This window comes from Hemitrygon akajei, chromosome 25, assembly GCF_048418815.1.
Source record: "Hemitrygon akajei chromosome 25, sHemAka1.3, whole genome shotgun sequence".
Classification (NCBI taxonomy): Eukaryota; Metazoa; Chordata; class Chondrichthyes; order Myliobatiformes; family Dasyatidae; genus Hemitrygon; species Hemitrygon akajei.
This window is the reverse complement of record NC_133148.1, coordinates 4,431,949-4,453,978: the sequence shown is the minus strand read 5'-3', so window position 1 is coordinate 4,453,978 and position 22,030 is coordinate 4,431,949. Positions and strand designations below refer to the sequence as shown.

Below are 22,030 nucleotides of genomic sequence, written 5' to 3'. Positions count from 1 at the left end.
CAGTGAGCTGGGGATGGAGAGAGATGATGGATACACAGTGAGCTGGGGATGGACAGTGATGATGGATACACAGTGAGCTGGGGATGGACAGTGATGATGGATACACTGTGAGCTGGGGATGGACAGTGATGATGGATACACAGTGAGCTGGGGATGGACAGTGATGATGGATACACTGTGAGCTGGGGATGGAGAGAGATGATGGATACACAGTGAGCTGGGGATGGACAGTGATGATGGACACACAGTGAGCTGGGGTTGGACAATGATGATGGATACACAGTGAGCTGGGGATGGACAGTGATGATGGATACACAGTGAGCTGGGGATGGACAGAGATGATGGACACACAGTGAGCTGGGGATGGACAGTGATGATGGATACTGTGAGCTGGGGATGGACAGTGATGATGGACACACAGTGAGGTGGGAATGGAGAGAGCTGATGGACCCACAGAGAGCTGGGGATGGAGAGAGATGATGGATACACAGTGAGCTGGGGATGGACAGTGATGATGGACACACAGTGAGCTGGGGATGGACAGTGATGATGGATACACAGTGAGCTGGGGATGGATAGAGATGATGGACACACAGTGAGCTGGGGATGGACAGAGATGATGGACACACAGTGAGCTGGGGATGGACAGTGATGATGGACACACAGTGAGCTGGGGATGGACAGTGATGATGGACACACAGTGAGCTGGGGATGGAGAGAGATGATGGATACACAGTGAGCTGGGGATGGAGAGAGATGATGGATACACAGTGATCTGGGGATGGACAGTGATGATGGATACACAGTGAGCTGGGGATGGACAGTGATGATGGACACACAGTGAGCTGGGGATGGACAGTGATGATGGGCACACAGTGAGCTGGGGATGGACAGTGATGATGGACACACAGTGAGCTGGGGATGGACAGTGATGATCGATACACAGTGATCTGGGGATGGACAGAGATGATGGACACACAGTGAGCTGGGGATGGACAGTGATGATGGACACACAGTGAACTGGGGATGGACAGAGATGATGGACACACAGTGAGCTGGGGATGGACAGGGATGATGGACACACAGTGAGCTGGGGATGGACAGTGATGATGGACACACAGTGAGCTGGGGATGGATAGAGATGATGGACACACAGTGAGCTGGGGATGGACAGAGATGATGGACACACAGTGAGGTGGGGATGGAGAGTGATGATGGACACACAGTGAGCTGGGGATGGACAGTGATGATGGATACACAGTGAGCTGGGGATGGACAGTGATGATGGACACACAGTGAGCTGGGGATGGACAGTGATGATGGGCACACAGTGAGCTGGGGATGGACAGTGATGATGGACACACAGTGAGCTGGGGATGGACAGTGATGATGGACACACAGTGAGCTGGGGATGGACAGTGATGATGGGCACACAGTGAGCTGGGGATGGACAGTGAAGATGGACACACAGTGAGCTGGGGATGGACAGTGATGATGGGCACACAGTGAGCTGGGGATGGACAGTGATGATGGACACACAGTGAGGTGGGAATGGAGAGAGCTGATGGACCCACAGAGAGCTGGGGATGGAGAGAGATGATGGATACACAGTGAGCTGGGGATGGACAGTGATGATGGACACACAGTGAGCTGGGGATGGACAGTGATGATGGACACACAGTGAGCTGGGAATGGACAGAGATGATGGACACACAGTGAGCTGTGGATGGAGAGAGATGATGGATACACAGTGAGCTGGGGATGGAGAGAGATGATGGATACACAGTGAGCTGGGGATGGACAGTGATGATGGATACACAGTGAGCTGGGGATGGACAGTGATGATGGATACACAGTGAGCTGGGAATGGATAGAGATGATGGACACACAGTGAGCTGGGGATGGACAGAGATGATGGACACACAGTGAGCTGGGGATGGACAGTGATGATGGACACACAGTGAGCTGGGGATGGACAGTGATGATGGACACACAGTGAGCTGGGGATGGAGAGAGATGATGGATACACAGTGAGCTGGGGATGGAGAGAGATGATGGATACACAGTGATCTGGGGATGGACAGTGATGATGGATACACTGTGAGCTGGGGATGGAGAGAGATGATGGATACACAGTGATCTGGGGATGGACAGTGATGATGGACACACAGTGAGCTGGGGATGGACAGTGATGATGGATACACTGTGAGCTGGGGATGGAGAGAGATGATGGATACACAGTGAGCTGGGGATGGACAGTGATGATGGACACACAGTGAGCTGGGGTTGGACAATGATGATGGATACACAGTGAGCTGGGGATGGACAGTGATGATGGATACACAGTGAGCTGGGGATGGACAGAGATGATGGACACACAGTGAGCTGGGGATGGACAGTGATGATGGATACAGTGAGCTGGGGATGGACAGTGATGATGGATACACAGTGAGCTGGGGATGGACAGTGATGATGGATACACTGTGAGCTGGGGATGGACAGTGATGATGGACACACAGTGAGCTGGGGATGGACAGAGATGATGGACACACAGTGAGCTGGGGATGGAGAGGGATGATGGACACACAGTGAGCTGGGGATGGACAGTGATGATGGACACACAGTGAGCTGGGGATGGATAGAGATGATGGACACACAGTGAGCTGGGGATGGACAGAGATGATGGACACACAGTGAGGTGGGGATGGAGAGTGATGATGGACACACAGTGAGCTGGGGATGGACAGTGATGATGGATACACAGTGAGCTGGGGATGGACAGTGATGATGGACACACAGTGAGCTGGGGATGGACAGTGATGATGGGCACACAGTGAGCTGGGGATGGACAGTGATGATGGACACACAGTGAGCTGGGGATGGACAGTGATGATGGACACACAGTGAGCTGGGGTTGGACAGTGATGATGGACACACAGTGAGCTGGTGATGGACAGTGATGATCGATACACAGTGATCTGGGGATGGACAGAGATGATGGACACACAGTGAGCTGGGGATGGACAGTGATGATGGACACACAGTGAGCTGGGGATGGACAGAGATGATGGACACACAGTGAGCTGGGGATGGACAGTGATGATGGACACACAGTGAGCTGGGGATGGACAGTGAAGATGGACACACAGTGAGCTGGGGATGGACAGTGATGATGGACACACAGTGAGCTGGGGATGGACAGTGATGATGGGCACACAGTGAGCTGGGGATGGACAGTGATGATGGAAACACAGTGAGGTGGGGATGGAGAGAGCTGATGGACCCACAGAGAGCTGGGGATGGAGAGAGAGGATGGATACACAGTGAGCTGGGGATGGACAGTGATGATGGACACACAGTGAGCTGGGGATGGACAGTGATGATGGACACACAGTGAGCTGGGAATGGACAGAGATGATGGACACACAGTGAGCTGTGGATGGAGAGAGATGATGGATACACAGTGAGCTGGGGATGGAGAGAGATGATGGATACACAGTGAGCTGGGGATGGACAGTGATGATGGATACACAGTGAGCTGGGGATGGACAGTGATGATGGATACACAGTGAGCTGGGGATGGATAGAGATGATGGATACACAGTGAGCTGGGGATGGACAGTGATGATGGATACACAGTGAGCTGGGTATGGACAGTGATGATGGATACACAGTGAGCTGGGGATGGACAGTGATGATGGATACACAGTGAGCTGGGGATGGATAGAGATGATGGATACACAGTGAGCTGGGGATGGACAGTGATGACGGACACACAGTGAGCTGGGGTTGGACAATGATGATGGACACACTGAGCTGGGGATGGACAGAGATGATGGACACACAGTGAGGTGGGGATGGACAGGGATGATGGATACACAGTGAGCTGGGGATGGACAGTGATGATGGACACACAGTGAGCTGGCGATGGACAGTGATGATGGACACACAGTGAGCTGGGGATGGACAGTGATAATGGACACACAGTGAGCTGGGGATGGACAGTGATGATGGACACACAGTGAGGTGGGGATGGACAGGGATGATGGATACACAGTGAGCTGGGGATGGACAGGGATGATGGATACACAGTGAGCTGGGGATGGACAGTGATGATGGGTACACAGTGAGCTGGGGATGGAGAGAGATGATGGATACACAGTGAGCTGGGGATGGACAGTGATGATGGACACACAGTGAACTGGGGATGGACAGAGATGATGGACACACAGTGAGCTGGGGATGGACAGAGATGATGGATACACAGTGAGCTGGGGATGGAGAGAGATGATGGATAGTCAGTGATCTGGGGATGGACAGTGATGATGGACACACAGTGAGCTGGTGATGGACAGTGATGATGGATATACAGTGAGCTGGGGATGGACAGTGATGATGGACACACAGTGAGTTGGGAATGGACAGAGATGATGGACACACAGTGAGCTGTGGATGGAGAGAGATGATGGATACACAGTGAGCTGGGGATGGAGAGAGATGATGGATACACAGTGAGCTGGGGATGGACAGTGATGATGGACACACAGTGAGCTGGGGATGGACAGTGATGATGGACACACAGTGAGCTGGGGATGGACAGTGATGATGGGCACACAGTGAGCTGGGGATGGACAGTGATGATGGACACACAGTGAGGTGGGGATGGAGAGAGCTGATGGACCCACAGAGAGCTGGGGATGGAGAGAGATGATGGATACACAGTGAGCTGGGGATGGACAGTGATGATGGACACACAGTGAGCTGGGGATGGACAGTGATGATGGACACACAGTGAGCTGGGAATGGACAGAGATGATGGACACACAGTGAGCTGTGGATGGAGAGAGATGATGGATACACAGTGAGCTGGGGATGGAGAGAGATGATGGATACACAGTGAGCTGGGGATGGACAGTGATGATGGATACACAGTGAGCTGGGGATGGACAGTGAAGATGGACACACAGTGAGCTGGGTATGGACAGTGATGATGGATACACAGTGAGCTGGGGATGGACAGTGATGATGGATACACAGTGAGCTGGGGATGGATAGAGATGATGGATACACAGTGAGCTGGGGATGGACAGTGATGACGGACACACAGTGAGCTGGGGTTGGACAGTGATGATGGACACACTGAGCTGGGGATGGACAGAGATGATGGACACACAGTGAGGTGGGGATGGACAGGGATGATGGATACACAGTGAGCTGGGGATGGACAGTGATGATGGACACACAGTGAGCTGGTGATGGACAGTGATGATGGACACACAGTGAGCTGGGGATGGACAGTGATAATGGACACACAGTGAGCTGGGGATGGACAGTGATGATGGACACACAGTGAGGTGGGGATGGACAGGGATGATGGATACACAGTGAGCTGGGGATGGACAGGGATGATGGATACACAGTGAGATGGGGATGGACAGTGATGATGGGTACACAGTGAGCTGGGGATGGAGAGAGATGATGGATACACAGTGAGCTGGGGATGGACAGTGATGATGGACACACAGTGAACTGGGGATGGACAGAGATGATGGACACACAGTGAGCTGGGGATGGACAGAGATGATGGATACACAGTGAGCTGGGGATGGAGAGAGATGATGGATAGTCAGTGATCTGGGGATGGACAGTGATGATGGACACACAGTGAGCTGGGGATGGACAGTGATGATGGATACACAGTGAGCTGGGGATGGACAGTGATGATGGACACACAGTGAGTTGGGAATGGACAGAGATGATGGACACACAGTGAGCTGTGGATGGAGAGAGATGATGGATACACAGTGAGCTGGGGATGGAGAGAGATGATGGATACACAGTGAGCTGGGGATGGACAGTGATGATGGATACACAGTGAGCTGGGGATGGACAGTGATGATGGATACACAGTGAGCTGGGGATGGATAGAGATGATGGATACACAGTGAGCTGGGGATGGACAGTGATGATGGATACACAGTGAGCTGGGGATGGACAGTGATGATGGATACACAGTGAGCTGGGGATGGATAGAGATGACGGATACACAGTGAGCTGGGAATGGACAGTGATGACGGACACACAGTGAGCTGGGGTTGGACAGTGATGACGGACACACAGTGAGCTGGGGATGGACATAGATGATGGACACACAGTGAGCTGGGGATGGACAGTGATGATGGATACACAGTGAGCTGGGGATGGACAGTGATGATGGATACACAGTGAGCTGGGGATGGATAGAGATGATGGATACACAGTGAGCTGGGGATGGACAGTGATGATGGACACACAGTGAGCTGGGGATGGACAGTGATGATGGATACACAGTGAGCTGGGGATGGACAGTGATGATGGACACACAGTGAGCTGGGGATGGACAGTGATGATGGATACACAGTGGCCTGGGGATGGACATAGATGATGGACACACAGTGAGCTGGGGATGGACAGTGATGATGGTTACACAGTGAGCTGGGGATGGACAGTGATGATGGACACACAGTGAGTTGTGGATGGACAGTGATGATGGATACACTGTGAGCTGGGGATGGAGAGAGTTGATGGATACTCAGTGAGCTGGGGATGGACAGTGATGATGGACACAGAGTGAGCTGGGGATGGACAGAGATGATGGACACACAGTGAGCAGGGGATGGACAGTGATGATGGATACACAGTGAGCTGGGGATGGACAGTGATGATGGATACACAGTGAGCTGGGGATGGACAGTGATGATGGATACACAGTGAGCTGGGGATGGACAGTGATGATGGACACACAGTGAGTTGGGGATGGACAGTGATGATGGATACACAGTGAGCTGGGGATGGACAGTGATGATGGACACACAGTGAGATGGGGATGGACAGGGATGATGGACACACAGTGAGCTGGGGATGGAGAATGATTATGGATACACAGTGAGCTGGGGATGGAGAGAGATGATGAATACACAGTGAGCTGGGGATGTACAGTGATGATGGGTACACAGTGAGCTGGGGATGGAGAGAGATGATGGATACACAGTGAGCTGGGGGTGGACAGTGATGATGGACACACAGTGAACTGGGGATGGACAGAGATGATGGACACACAGTGAGCTGCGGATGGACAGAGATGATGGATACACAGTGAGCTGGGGATGGAGAGAGATGATGGATAGTCAGTGATCTGGGGATGGACAGTGATGATGGACACACAGTGAGCTGGGGATGGACAGTGATGATGGACACACAGTGAGCTGGGGATGGACAGAGATGATGGACACACAGTGAGCTGGGGATGGACAGTGATGATGGACACACAGTGAGCTTGGGTTGGACAGTGATGATGGACACACAGTGAGCTGGTGATGGACAGTGATGATGGATACACAGTGATCTGGGGATGGACAGAGATGATGGACACACAGTGAGCTGGGGATGGTCAGTGATGATGGATACACAGTTAGCTGGGGATGGACAGTGATGATGGACACACAGTGAGCTGTGGATGGACAGAGATGATGGACACACAGTGAGGTGGGGATGGACAGAGATGATGGGGCCAAGCTGAGCTGGGGATGGACAGTGATGATGGACACACAGTGAGCTGGGAATGGACAGAGATGATGGACAGACAGTGAGCTGGGGATGGACAGTGATGATGGACACACAGTGAGATGGGGATGGACAGTGATGATGGACACACAGTGAGCTCGGGATGGACAGTGATGATGGACACACAGTGAGCTGGGGATGGAGAGAGATGATGGATACACAGTGATCTGGGGATGGACAGTGATGATGGACACACAGTGAGCTGGGGATGGACAGTGATGATGAACACAGTGAGCTCGGGATGGACAGTGATGATGGACACACAGTGAGCTGGGGACATACAGAGATGATGGATACACAGTGAGCTGGGGATGGACAGAGAAGATGGACACAGAGTGAGGTGGGGATGGAGAGAGATGACGGACACACAGTGAGCTGGGGATGGACAGAGATGATGGACACACAGTGAGCTGGGGATGGACAGTGATGATGGACACACAGTGAGCTGGGGATGGACAGTGATGATGGACACACAGTGAGCTGGGGATGGAGAGAGATGATGGATACACAGTGAGCTGGGGATGGAGAGAGCTGATGGATACACAGTGATCTGGGGATGGACAGTGATGATGGATACACTGTGAGCTGGGGATGGAGAGAGATGATGGATACACAGTGATCTGGGGATGGACAGTGATGATGGACACACAGTGAGCTGGGGATGGACAGTGATGATGGACACACAGTGAGCTGGGGATGGACAGTGATGATGGATACACTGTGAGCTGGGGATGGAGAGAGATGATGGATACACAGTGAGCTGGGGATGGACAGTGATGATGGACACACAGTGAGCTGGGGTTGGACAATGATGATGGATACACAGTGAGCTGGGGATGGACAGTGATGATGGATACACAGTGAGCTGGGGATGGACAGGGATGATGGATACACAGTGAGCTGGGGATGGACAGAGATGATGGACACACAGTGAGCTGGGGATGGACAGTGATGATGGACACACAGTGAGCTGGGGATGGACAGTGATGATGGATACACTGTGAGCTGGGGATGGAGAGAGATGATGGATACACAGTGAGCTGGGGATGGACAGTGATGATGGACACACAGTGAGCTGGGGTTGGACAATGATGATGGATACACAGTGAGCTGGGGATGGACAGTGATGATGGATACACAGTGAGCTGGGGATGGACAGAGATGATGGACACACAGTGAGCTGGGGATGGACAGTGATGATGGATACTGTGAGCTGGGGATGGACAGTGATGATGGATACACAGTGAGCTGGGGATGGACAGTGATGATGGATACACTGAGCTGGGGATGGAGAGAGATGATGGATACACAGTGAGCTGGGGATGGACAGTGATGATGGATACACTGTGAGCTGGGGATGGACAGTGATGATGGACACACAGTGAGCTGGGGTTGGACAGTGATGATGGACACACAGTGAGCTGGGGATGGACAGTGATGATGGACACACAGTGAACTGGGGATGGACAGAGATGATGGACACACAGTGAGCTGGGGATGGACAGAGATGATGGATACACAGTGAGCTGGGGATGGAGAGAGATGATGGATAGTCAGTGATCTGGGGATGGACAGTGATGATGGACACACAGTGAGCTGGGGATGGACAGTGATGATGGATACACAGTGAGCTGGGGATGGACAGTGATGATGGACACACAGTGAGTTGGGAATGGACAGAGATGATGGACACACAGTGAGCTGTGGATGGAGAGAGATGATGGATACACAGTGAGCTGGGGATGGAGAGAGATGATGGATACACAGTGAGCTGGGGATGGACAGTGATGATGGATACACAGTGAGCTGGGGATGGATAGAGATGATGGATACACAGTGAGCTGGGGATGGACAGTGATGATGGATACACAGTGAGCTGGGGATGGACAGTGATGATGGATACACAGTGAGCTGGGGATGGATAGAGATGACGGATACACAGTGAGCTGGGGATGGACAGTGATGACGGACTCACAGTGAGCTGGGGTTGGACAGTGATGACGGACACACAGTGAGCTGGGGATGGACATAGATGATGGACACACAGTGAGCTGGGGATGGACAGTGATGATGGATACACAGTGAGCTGGGGATGGACAGTGATGATGGATACACAGTGAGCTGGGGATGGATAGAGATGATGGATACACAGTGAGCTGGGGATGGACAGTGATGATGGACACACAGTGAGCTGGGGATGGACAGTGATGATGGATACACAGTGAGCTGGGGATGGACAGTGATGATGGATACACAGTGGGCTGGGGATGGACATAGATGATGGACACACAGTGAGCTGGGGATGGACAGTGATGATGGTTACACAGTGAGTTGTGGATGGACAGTGATGATGGATACACAGTGAGCTGGGGATGGACAGTGATGATGGATACACAGTGAGCTGGGGATGGACAGTGATGATGGACACACAGTGAGTTGGGGATGGACAGTAATGATGGATACACAGTGAGCTGGGGATGGACAGTGATGATGGACACACAGTGAGATGGGGATGGACAGGGATGATGGACACACAGTGAGCTGGGGATGGAGAATGATTATGGATACACAGTGAGCTGGGGATGGAGAGAGATGATGAATACACAGTGAGCTGGGGATGTACAGTGATGATGGGTACACAGTGAGCTGGGGATGGAGAGAGATGATGGATACACAGTGAGCTGGGGATGGACAGTGATGATGGACACACAGTGAACTGGGGATGGACAGAGATGATGGACACACAGTGAGCTGCGGATGGACAGAGATGATGGATACACAGTGAGCTGGGGATGGAGAGAGATGATGGATAGTCAGTGATCTGGGGATGGACAGTGATGATGGACACACAGTGAGCTGGGGATGGACAGTGATGATGGACACACAGTGAGCTGGGGATGGACAGAGATGATGGACACACAGTGAGCTGGGGATGGACAGTGATGATGGACACACAGTGAGCTTGGGTTGGACAGTGATGATGGACACACAGTGAGCTGGTGATGGACCGTGATGATGGATACACAGTGATCTGGGGATGGACAGAGATGATGGACACACAGTGAGCTGGGGATGGTCAGTGATGATGGATACACAGTTAGCTGGGGATGGACAGTGATGATGGACACACAGTGAGCTGTGGATGGACAGAGATGATGGACACACAGTGAGGTGGGGATGGACAGAGATGATGGGGCCAAGCTGAGCTGGGGATGGACAGTGATGATGGACACACAGTGAGCTGGGAATGGACAGAGATGATGGACAGACAGTGAGCTGGGGATGGACAGTGATGATGGACACACAGTGAGATGGGGATGGACAGTGATGATGGACACACAGTGAGCTCGGGATGGACAGTGATGATGGACACACAGTGAGCTGGGGATGGAGAGAGATGATGGATACACAGTGATCTGGGGATGGACAGTGATGATGGACACACAGTGAGCTGGGGATGGACAGTGATGATGGACACACAGTGAGCTCGGGATGGACAGTGATGATGGACACACAGTGAGCTGGGGACATACAGAGATGATGGATACACAGTGAGCTGGGGATGGACAGAGAAGATGGACACAGAGTGAGGTGGGGATGGACAGTGATGATGGTTACACAGTGAGCTGGGGATGGACAGTGATGATGGACACACAGTGAGTTGTGGATGGACAGTGATGATGGATACACTGTGAGCTGGGGATGGAGAGAGTTGATGGATACTCAGTGAGCTGGGGATGGACAGTGATGATGGACACAGAGTGAGCTGGGGATGGACAGAGATGATGGACACACAGTGAGCAGGGGATGGACAGTGATGATGGATACACAGTGAGCTGGGGATGGACAGTGATGATGGATACACAGTGAGCTGGGGATGGACAGTGATGATGGATACAGAGTGAGCTGGGGATGGACAGTGATGATGGACACACAGTGAGTTGGGGATGGACAGTGATGATGGATACACAGTGAGCTGGGGATGGACAGTGATGATGGACACACAGTGAGATGGGGATGGACAGGGATGATGGACACACAGTGAGCTGGGGATGGAGAATGATTATGGATACACAGTGAGCTGGGGATGGAGAGAGATGATGAATACACAGTGAGCTGGGGATGTACAGTGATGATGGGTACACAGTGAGCTGGGGATGGAGAGAGATGATGGATACACAGTGAGCTGGGGATGGACAGTGATGATGGACACACAGTGAACTGGGGATGGACAGAGATGATGGACACACAGTGAGCTGCGGATGGACAGAGATGATGGATACACAGTGAGCTGGGGATGGAGAGAGATGATGGATAGTCAGTGATCTGGGGATGGACAGTGATGATGGACACACAGTGAGCTGGGGATGGACAGTGATGATGGACACACAGTGAGCTGGGGATGGACAGAGATGATGGACACACAGTGAGCTGGGGATGGACAGTGATGATGGACACACAGTGAGCTTGGGTTGGACAGTGATGATGGACACACAGTGAGCTGTGGATGGACAGAGATGATGGACACACAGTGAGGTGGGGATGGACAGAGATGATGGGGCCAAGCTGAGCTGGGGATGGACAGTGATGATGGACACACAGTGAGCTGGGAATGGACAGAGATGATGGACAGACAGTGAGCTGGGGATGGACAGTGATGATGGACACACAGTGAGATGGGGATGGACAGTGATGATGGACACACAGTGAGCTCGGGATGGACAGTGATGATGGACACACAGTGAGCTGGGGATGGAGAGAGATGATGGATACACAGTGATCTGGGGATGGACAGTGATGATGGACACACAGTGAGCTGGGGATGGACAGTGATGATGGACACACAGTGAGCTGTGGATGGACAGAGATGATGGACACACAGTGAGGTGGGGATGGACAGAGATGATGGGGCCAAGCTGAGCTGGGGATGGACAGTGATGATGGACACACAGTGAGCTGGGAATGGACAGAGATGATGGACAGACAGTGAGCTGGGGATGGACTGTGATGATGGACACACAGTGAGATGGGGATGGACAGTGATGATGGACACACAGTGAGCTCGGGATGGACAGTGATGATGGACACACAGTGAGCTGGGGATGGAGAGAGATGATGGATACACAGTGATCTGGGGATGGACAGTGATGATGGACACACAGTGAGCTGGGGATGGACAGTGATGATGGACACACAGTGAGCTCGGGATGGACAGTGATGATGGACACACAGTGAGCTGGGGACATACAGAGATGATGGATACACAGTGAGCTGGGGATGGACAGAGAAGATGGACACAGAGTGAGGTGGGGATGGAGAGAGATGACGGACACACAGTGAGCTGGGGATGGACAGAGATGATGGACACACAGTGAGCTGGGGATGGACAGTGATGATGGACACACAGTGAGCTGGGGATGGACAGTGATGATGGACACACAGTGAGCTGGGGATGGAGAGAGATGATGGATACACAGTGATCTGGGGATGGACAGTGATGATGGACACACAGTGAGCTGGGGATGGACAGTGATGATGGATACACAGTGAGCTGGGGATGGACAGTGATGATGGACACACAGTGAGCTGGGGATGGACAGTGATGATGGATACACTGTGAGCTGGGGATGGATAGAGATGATGGATACACAGTGAGCTGGGGATGGACAGTGATGATGGACACACAGTGAGCTGGGTTTGGACATTGATGATGGATACACAGTGAGCTGGGGATGGACAGTGATGATGGATACACAGTGAGCTGGGGATGGACAGAGATGATGGACACACAGTGAGCTGGGGATGGACAGTGATGATGGATACTGTGAGCTGGGGATGGACAGTGATGATGGATACACAGTGAGCTGGGGATGGACAGGGATGATGGACACACAGTGAGCTGGGGATGGACAGTGATGATGGATACACAGTGAGCTGCGGATGGACAGTGATGATGGATACACTGAGCTGGGGATGGAGAGAGATGATGGATACACAGTGAGCTGGGGATGGACAGTGATGATGGACACACAGTGAGCTGGGGTTGGACAGTGATGATGGACTCACAGTGAGCTGGTGATGGACAGTGATGATCGATACACAGTGATCTGGGGATGGACAGAGATGATGGACACACAGTGAGCTGGGGATGGACAGTGATGATGGACACACAGTGAGCTGGGGATGGACAGAGATGATGGACACACAGTGAGCTGGGGATGGACAGGGATGATGGACACACAGTGAGCTGGGGATGGACAGTGATGATGGACACACAGTGAGCTGGGGATGGATAGAGATGATGGACACACAGTGAGCTGGGGATGGACAGAGATGATGGACACACAGTGAGGTGGGGATGGAGAGTGATGATGGACACACAGTGAGCTGGGGATGGACAGTGATGATGGATACACAGTGAGCTGGGGATGGGCAGTGATGATGGACACACAGTGAGCTGGGGATGGACAGTGAAGATGGACACACAGTGAGCTGGGGATGGACAGTGATGATGGACACACAGTGAGCTGGGGATGGACAGTGATGATGGGCACACAGTGAGCTGGGGATGGACAGTGATGATGGACACACAGTGAGCTGGGGATGGACAGTGATGATGGACACACAGTGAGCTGGGGTTGGACAGTGATGATGGACACACAGTGAGCTGGTGATGGACAGTGATGATCGATACACAGTGATCTGGGGATGGACAGAGTTGATGGACACACAGTGAGCTGGGGATGGACAGTGATGATGGACACACAGTGAGCTGGGGATGGACAGAGATGATGGACACACAGTGAGCTGGGGATGGACAGTGATGATGGACACACAGTGAGCTGGGGATGGACAGTGAAGATGGACACACAGTGAGCTGGGGATGGACAGTGATGATGGACACACAGTGAGCTGGGGATGGACAGTGATGATGGGCACACAGTGAGCTGGGGATGGACAGTGATGATGGACACACAGTGAGGTGGGGATGGAGAGAGCTGATGGACACACAGTGAGCTGTGGATGGAGATAGATGATGGATACACAGTGAGCTGGGGATGGAGAGAGATGATGGATACACAGTGAGCTGGGGATGGACAGTGATGATGGATACACAGTGAGCTGGGGATGGATAGAGATGATGGATACACAGTGAGCTGGGGATGGACAGTGATGATGGATACACAGTGAGCTGGGGATGGACAGTGATGATGGATACACAGTGAGCTGGGTATGGACAGTGATGATGGATACACAGTGAGCTGGGGATGGAGAGAGATGATGGATACACAGTGAGCTGGGGATGGACAGTGATGATGGACACACAGTGAGCTGGCGATGGACAGTGATGATGGATACACAGTGAGCTGGGGATGGACAGTGATGATGGACACACAGTGAGCTGGGGATGGACAGTGATAATGGACACACAGTGAGCTGGGGATGGACAGTGATGATGGACACACAGTGAGGTGGGGATGGACAGGGATGATGGATACACAGTGAGCTGGGGATGGACAGGGATGATGGATACACAGTGAGCTGGGGATGGACAGTGATGATGGACACACAGTGAGCTGGGGTTGGACAATGATGATGGACACACTGAGCTGGGGATGGACAGTGATGATGGACACACAGTGAGCTGGGGATGGACAGTGATGATGGATACACAGTGAGCTGGGGATGGATAGAGATGATGGATACACAGTGAGCTGGGGATGGACAGTGATGATGGATACACAGTGAGCTGGGGATGGATAGAGATGATGGATACACAGTGAGCTGGGGATGGACAGTGATGACGGACACACAGTGAGCTGGGGTTGGACAATGATGATGGACACACTGAGCTGGGGATGGACAGAGATGATGGACACACAGTGAGGTGGGGATGGACAGGGATGATGGATACACAGTGAGCTGGGGATGGACAGTGATGATGGACACACAGTGAGCTGGGGATGGACAGTGATAATGGACACACAGTGAGCTGGGGATGGACAGTGATGATGGACACACAGTGAGGTGGGGATGGACAGGGATGATGGATACACAGTGAGCTGGGGATGGACAGAGATGATGGACACACAGTGAGCTGGGGATGGACAGTGATGATGGACACACTGTGAGCTGGGGATGGGCAGTGAAGATGGACACAGTGAGCTGGGGATGGACAGTGATGATGGATACATAGTGAGCTGGGGATGGATAGTGATGATGGATACACAGTGAGCTGGCGATGGGCAGTGATAGAAACATAGAAAACCTACAGCACAATACACGCCCTTCAGCCCACAATGCTGTGCCGAACGTGTACTTACTGTAGAAATTACATAGGGGTACATAGTGCTCTGTTTTCAGAAGCTCCATGTACCTATCCAGGAATCTCTTTAAAGACCCTATCGTATCCACTTCCACCACCGTCACCTGCAGCCCATTCCACACACTTACCACTGTGTGCGTAAAAAACTTGCCCCCAACATGTCCTCTGTACCTACTTCCAAGCACCTTAAAACTGTGCCCTCTTGTGTTAGTCATTTCAGCCCTGGGAAAAGCCTCTGACTATCCACGTAATCAAAGCCTTTCATCATCTTAACTCCCAGTGTAGTCTGACCAGGGTCCTATAAAGCTGTAACATTGCCTCTCAGCTCTTAAACTGAATCGCATGGTTGATGAAGGCCAATGCACTGTATGCTTTCTTCACCACATAGTCAACCTGCACAGCAGCTTTGAATGTCTTATGGATTCAGACCCAAAGATCCCTCTGATTCTCCACACTGCCAAGAGTCTTACCATTAGTACTATATTCTGCCATCATATTTGACCTACCAAAATGAACCACCTCACACTTACCTGGGTTAAATTTCATCTGCCATTTCTCAGCCAGGTTTTGCATCCCATCAATGTCCTGCTGTAACCTCTGACAACCCTCCACACTATCCACAACACCTCCAACCTTTGTGTTATCAGCAAACTTACAAACCCATCCCTCCACTTCCTCATCCAGGTCATTTATAAAAATCACAAAGAGTAAGGGTCCCAGAACAGATCCCTGAGGCACTCCACTGGTCACCGGCCTCCATGCAGAATATGACCCGTCTCCACCACTCTTTGCCTTCGGTAAGCAAGCCAGTTCTGGATCCACAAAGCAATGTCCACTTGGATCCCATGCCTCCTTACTTTCTGAATAAGCCTTGCATGGGGTACCTTATCAAATGCCTTGCTGAAATCCATATACACTACATCTACTGCTCTTCCTTCATCAATGTGTTTAGTCAGATCCTCAAAAAATTCAATCAGGCTCGTAAGGCACGACCTGCCTTTGAAACAGCCATGCTGACTATTCCTAATCATATTATGCCTCTCCAAATGTTCATAAATCCTGCCTCTCAGGATCTTCTCCATCAACTTACCAACCACTGACATAAGACTCACTGGTCTATAATTTCCTAGGCTATCTCTACTCCCTTTCTTGAATAAGGGAACAACATCTGCAGCCCTCCAATCCTCCGGAACCTCTGCTGTCCCCATTGATCATGCAAAGATCATTGCTCAGCAATCTCCTCCCTCACCTCCCACAGTCGCCTGGGGTACATCTCATCCGGTCCCGGTGACTTATCCAACTTGATGCTTTCCGAAATCTCCAGATCTTTCTTAATGTCTACATGCTCAAGCTTTTCAATCCACTGTAAGGCATCCCTACAAGCACCAAGATCCTTTTCCGTAGTGAATACTGAAACAAAGTATTCATTAAGTAGCTCTGATATTTCCTTCAGTTCCAGACACACTTTTCCACTGTCACACTTGATTGGTCCTATTCTCTCATGTCGTATCCTCTTGCTCTTCACATACTTGTAGAGTGCCTTGGGCTTTTCCTTAATCCTGTCTGCCAAGGCCTTCTCATGGCCCCTTCTGGCTCTCCTAATTTCATTCCAAAGCCCCTTCCTGCTAGCCTTATCTCTAGCATTATCTAGTTTTTTGAACTTTTTGTAAGCTTTGCTTTTCTTCTTGACTAGATTTACAACAGCTTTTGTACACCACAGTTCCTGTACCCTACCATCCTTTCCCTGTCTCACTGGGACGCACCTACGCAGATCTCCACACAAATATCCCCTGAACATTTGCCACACTTGTTCCATACATTTCCCTGAGAGCATCTGTTCCCAATTTATGCTTCCAAGTTCCTGCCTGATAGCCTCATATTTCCCTTTACTCCAATTAAACACTTTCCTAACTTGTCTGTTCCGATGCCTCTCCATTGCAATGGTAAAGGAGATAGAATTATGATCACTATCTCTAAACTGCTCTCCCACTGAGAGATCTGACACCTGACCGGGTTCATTTCCCAATACCAGATCAAGTACAGCCTCTCCTCTTGTAGGCTTATCTACCTTCCTGAACACACCTAACAAACTCCACCCCATCAAAACCCCTTGCTCTCGGGAGATTCCAATCAATATTTGGGATATTGAAATTTCCCACCATGACAACCCTGTTATTATTACAACTTTCCAGAATCATTCTCCCTATTTGCCCCTCAATGTCCCTGTTACTATTGGGTGGTCTATAAAAAAAACACCCAGTAGAGTTATTGACCCCTTCCTATTCCTAACTTCCACCTACAGACAACCCCTCCATGACTTCCTCCTTTTCTGAATCCCTGACACTATCTCTGATCAGTAGTGCCACACCCCCACCTCTTTTGCCTCCCTCCCTGTCCTTTCTGAAACATCTAAAGCCTGGCACTCCAAATAACCATTTCTGCCCCTGAGCCATCCAAGTCTCTGTAATGGCCACCACATCATAGCTCCAAGTACTGATCCACGCTCCAAGCTCATCCGCTTTGTTCACGCTACTCCTTGCGTTAAAATAGACACATCTCAAACCATTGGTCTGAGCGTAACCCTCCTCTATCACCTGCCTATCCCCCCTCTCGCACCTTCTCCAAGCTTTGTCTATTTGTGAGCCAACAGCCCTTCCTCCGTCTCTTCAGTTCGGTTCCCACCCCTCAGCAATTCTAGTTTAAACTCTCCCCAGTAGCCTTAGCAAACCTCCCCGCCAGGATATTGGTCCCCCTGGGATTCAAGTGCACAAGGTCACACCTGCCCCAAAAGATGATGGGGTACAGGGTGAGCTGGAGATGGGCAGTGGCAGTAGTCTCGGGTGCGTTATCGGGAGTACAACTGACACCAGGCGTCTTATCGGGACTTACATCCGACCCGGCGTCGTGTTTTTTTATTGGAAAGTACAGCCGACCATACTCCGGGTGACTGCGGAGTTCACCTGACTCGACCCCGGGTATTTTTTCGGGACGTACGACCGACCCCGGGTATTTTTTCGGGACGTACATCCGACTCGACCCCGGGTATTTTTTTCGGGACGTACGACTCGACCCCGGGTATTTTTTCGGGACGTACATCCGACTCGACCCCGGGTATTTTTTTCGGGACGTACGACCGACCCCGGGTATTTTTTCGGGACGTACATCCGACTCGACCCCGGGTGTTTGATCGGAACCTGCACCTGAATCGACTTCGGGAGGTTTATTGGAAAATGGACCCGACTTGGCCATTTAATCGGGACGTCTGCCCGACCCGACCCCGGGTGTTTTATCGGAACGTACACCCGACCCGGCCCCGGGTTTTTTATCGGAATATTGAACCAACCCGACCCCGGGCGTTTTGTCGGAATATACACCCGATTCGGTCCCGGGTGTTTTGTCGGAACGCGCTCACGACCGGACCCCGAGTGTTTTACCGCAACGTACACGCACGACCCGGCCCCGGTCCCGGGTACCTTACCGGAACTGACAGCGGACCCGGCCCCGGGTGCCTTACCGGGACGGACGGCGGCCCCGACCCCGGCCCCGGGTGCCTTACGGGGACGGACGGCGGCCCCGACCCCGGCCCCGGGTGCCTTACGGGGACGGACGGCGGCCCCGACCCCGGCCCCGGGTGCCTTACCGGGACGGACGGCGACCCCGGCCCCGGCCCCGGGTGCCTTACCGGGACGGACGGCGACCCCGGCCCCGGGTGCCTTACCGGGACGGACAGCGACAGCGGCCCCGGCCGCCTTACCGGGACCTGCAGTCGACGTGACCACGGGTGTTTTACCTGGACGTACACCCGACCCGGCCTCCAGTGTTTTATAGGAACGTGGACCCAACCCGTCCGAACCGCGGGTGTTTTATCGGGATTTACACCGGTCCCGACCGCGGGTGTTTTATCGGGATTTACACCCGACCCGACCGCGGGTGTTTTATTAGGACCTACATCCGATCCCATTTTATTTTATATGTCGGAGACTGCACCCGACCCGACCATTTTATCGGAATTTACACCCGTCCCCGATTTTTAATCGAAATTTACACCCGACCGCGGGTGATTTATCGGAATTTACGCCCGACCCGACCCTGAGTATTTTATCGTAACCTACACCCGTCCCCGTTTTTTAAATTGGGGCATACACCCGCCCCGACCCCGAGTGCTTTATCGGGACGGACACCCGCCCCGACCCCGAGTGCTTTATCGGGACGGACACCCGCCCCGACCCCGAGTGCTTTATCGGGACGGACACCCGCCCCGACCCCGAGTGCTTTATCGGGACGGACACCCGCCCCGACCCCGAGTGCTTTATCGGGACGGACACCCGCCCCGACCCCGAGTGCTTTATCGGGACGGACACCCGCCCCGACCCCGAGTGCTTTATCGGGACGGACACCCGCCCCGACCCCGAGTGCTTTATCGGGACGGACACCCGCCCCGACCCCGAGTGCTTTATCGGGACGGACACCCGCCCCGACCCCGAGTGCTTTATCGGGACGGACACCCGCCCCGACCCCGAGTGCTTTATCGGGACGGACACCCGCCCCGACCCCGAGTGCTTTATCGGGACGGACACCCGCCCCGACCCCGAGTGCTTTATCGGGACGGACACCCGCCCCGACCCCGAGTGCTTTATCGGGACGGACACCCGCCCCGACCCCGAGTGCTTTATCGGGACGGACACCCGCCCCGACCCCGAGTGCTTTATCGGGACGGACACCCGCCCCGACCCCGAGTGCTTTATCGGGACGGACACCCGCCCCGACCCCGAGTGCTTTATCGGGACGGACACCCGCCCCGACCCCGAGTGCTTTATCGGGACGGACACCCGCCCCGACCCCGAGTGCTTTATCGGGACGGACACCCGCCCCGACCCCGAGTGCTTTATCGGGACGGACACCCGCCCCCATTTTTTATGGGAACCTACACCAAACCCGTCCCCATGTATTTTACCGGACCTCCTCTTGGTGTTTTATCGGGAGGGACACCCGACCCGACCCGACCCGAGTGGCTTATCATCACGTATTTGTGGTGTCGGGCCGCCATTGCGAGACCCTCACTGTTTGGAGTAGAAGGCCATTCGGCCCCTCACATCGGGAACATCTCAGCTAATCCCGACGTCCTGCTCTATCGCCCGATCTCTCAATTCCCGCTGTGTCCGGGGCCAGATTCCTGGGCCGGCAGCCTGAACCTAAACCCCGCGCCGGAAGTAAACCCGAATCGGTGTTTCAGCTGAAAGGACCTTTCTTGGAGCACGACCATTCTCCCCCAGGCGTGTCCGCCTCCCTGCGTGTTCGGGTAATTTCTGCTTTCATTTTAAAGTTATGTCACATTTGATTTTGCAATCGATGGAAGTAAGGAGCCAAGCAGAACCTGTCGTGAAAACACGCCCCTCCCTTGCCCACCCCCCACAGGGGCGACTGGAGCAGTTGTGTTACCTGTGGACACTGGGCGCCTGCTTTATCTCAGAGCTGAATTGGAGGGCACGGATTTGAGGTGAGGAGGGAATGAGTTAAAGTAGGTGGGCAAATTCTGCACGGGGACAGAAAGTGGGAACACTTTCAAACGCCGGCAGATGGGACTGGTTAGGTCTACGGGGAAGGAGGCTTGTTTCGTTAATTTACAGACAGCATAACTCTCTCAACGTTAATTTATAGAAATTATATTAACAATCACTAATTCATAGAGACCATGTTTCTGTAAAAATGAACACAAGGTTCCGTCAGTCTAATCCCCCTCATTAGATGCCCCGGTCCAGTTTCCGCTCACCACCACCCCCCCCCCCCCCCCCCGCAGGGAGAACAAACCCAGATTCTAGCATTTCACTTGAAGAGAACATCCCCTGGGGTGGGGTGGGTGATGGGCAGGTGAGAGCAGGTGGGACCAGACCGCAGTGGTGGGAGGGTGTAACGGAGAAATTCCAGTTCTTTATTCTGCATTTACCCTGTTCTACCTCACCGCACTGTGTAGTGATGTGGTCTGTTTCAGCTTATCTCGGTACATGTGACAATACTAATACCTATCTCACCTGGATTCACCTTTCACCTCCCAGTTTCTCACTCTTCTCACTCCTCCCCACCTACCCCCTCTCACCTGCCAAC

The 22,030-nt window shown here is 52.8% G+C and overlaps 1 protein-coding gene across 2 annotated transcripts in view; it reads left to right on the top strand.

The window, feature by feature from the left end:
- The window catches only part of LOC140716338 (pleckstrin homology domain-containing family G member 4B-like), a 203,324-nt gene that overhangs the window by 131,350 nt on the left and 49,944 nt on the right, over window positions 1–22,030 (top strand). The gene's annotated exons all lie outside the window — the stretch shown is intronic.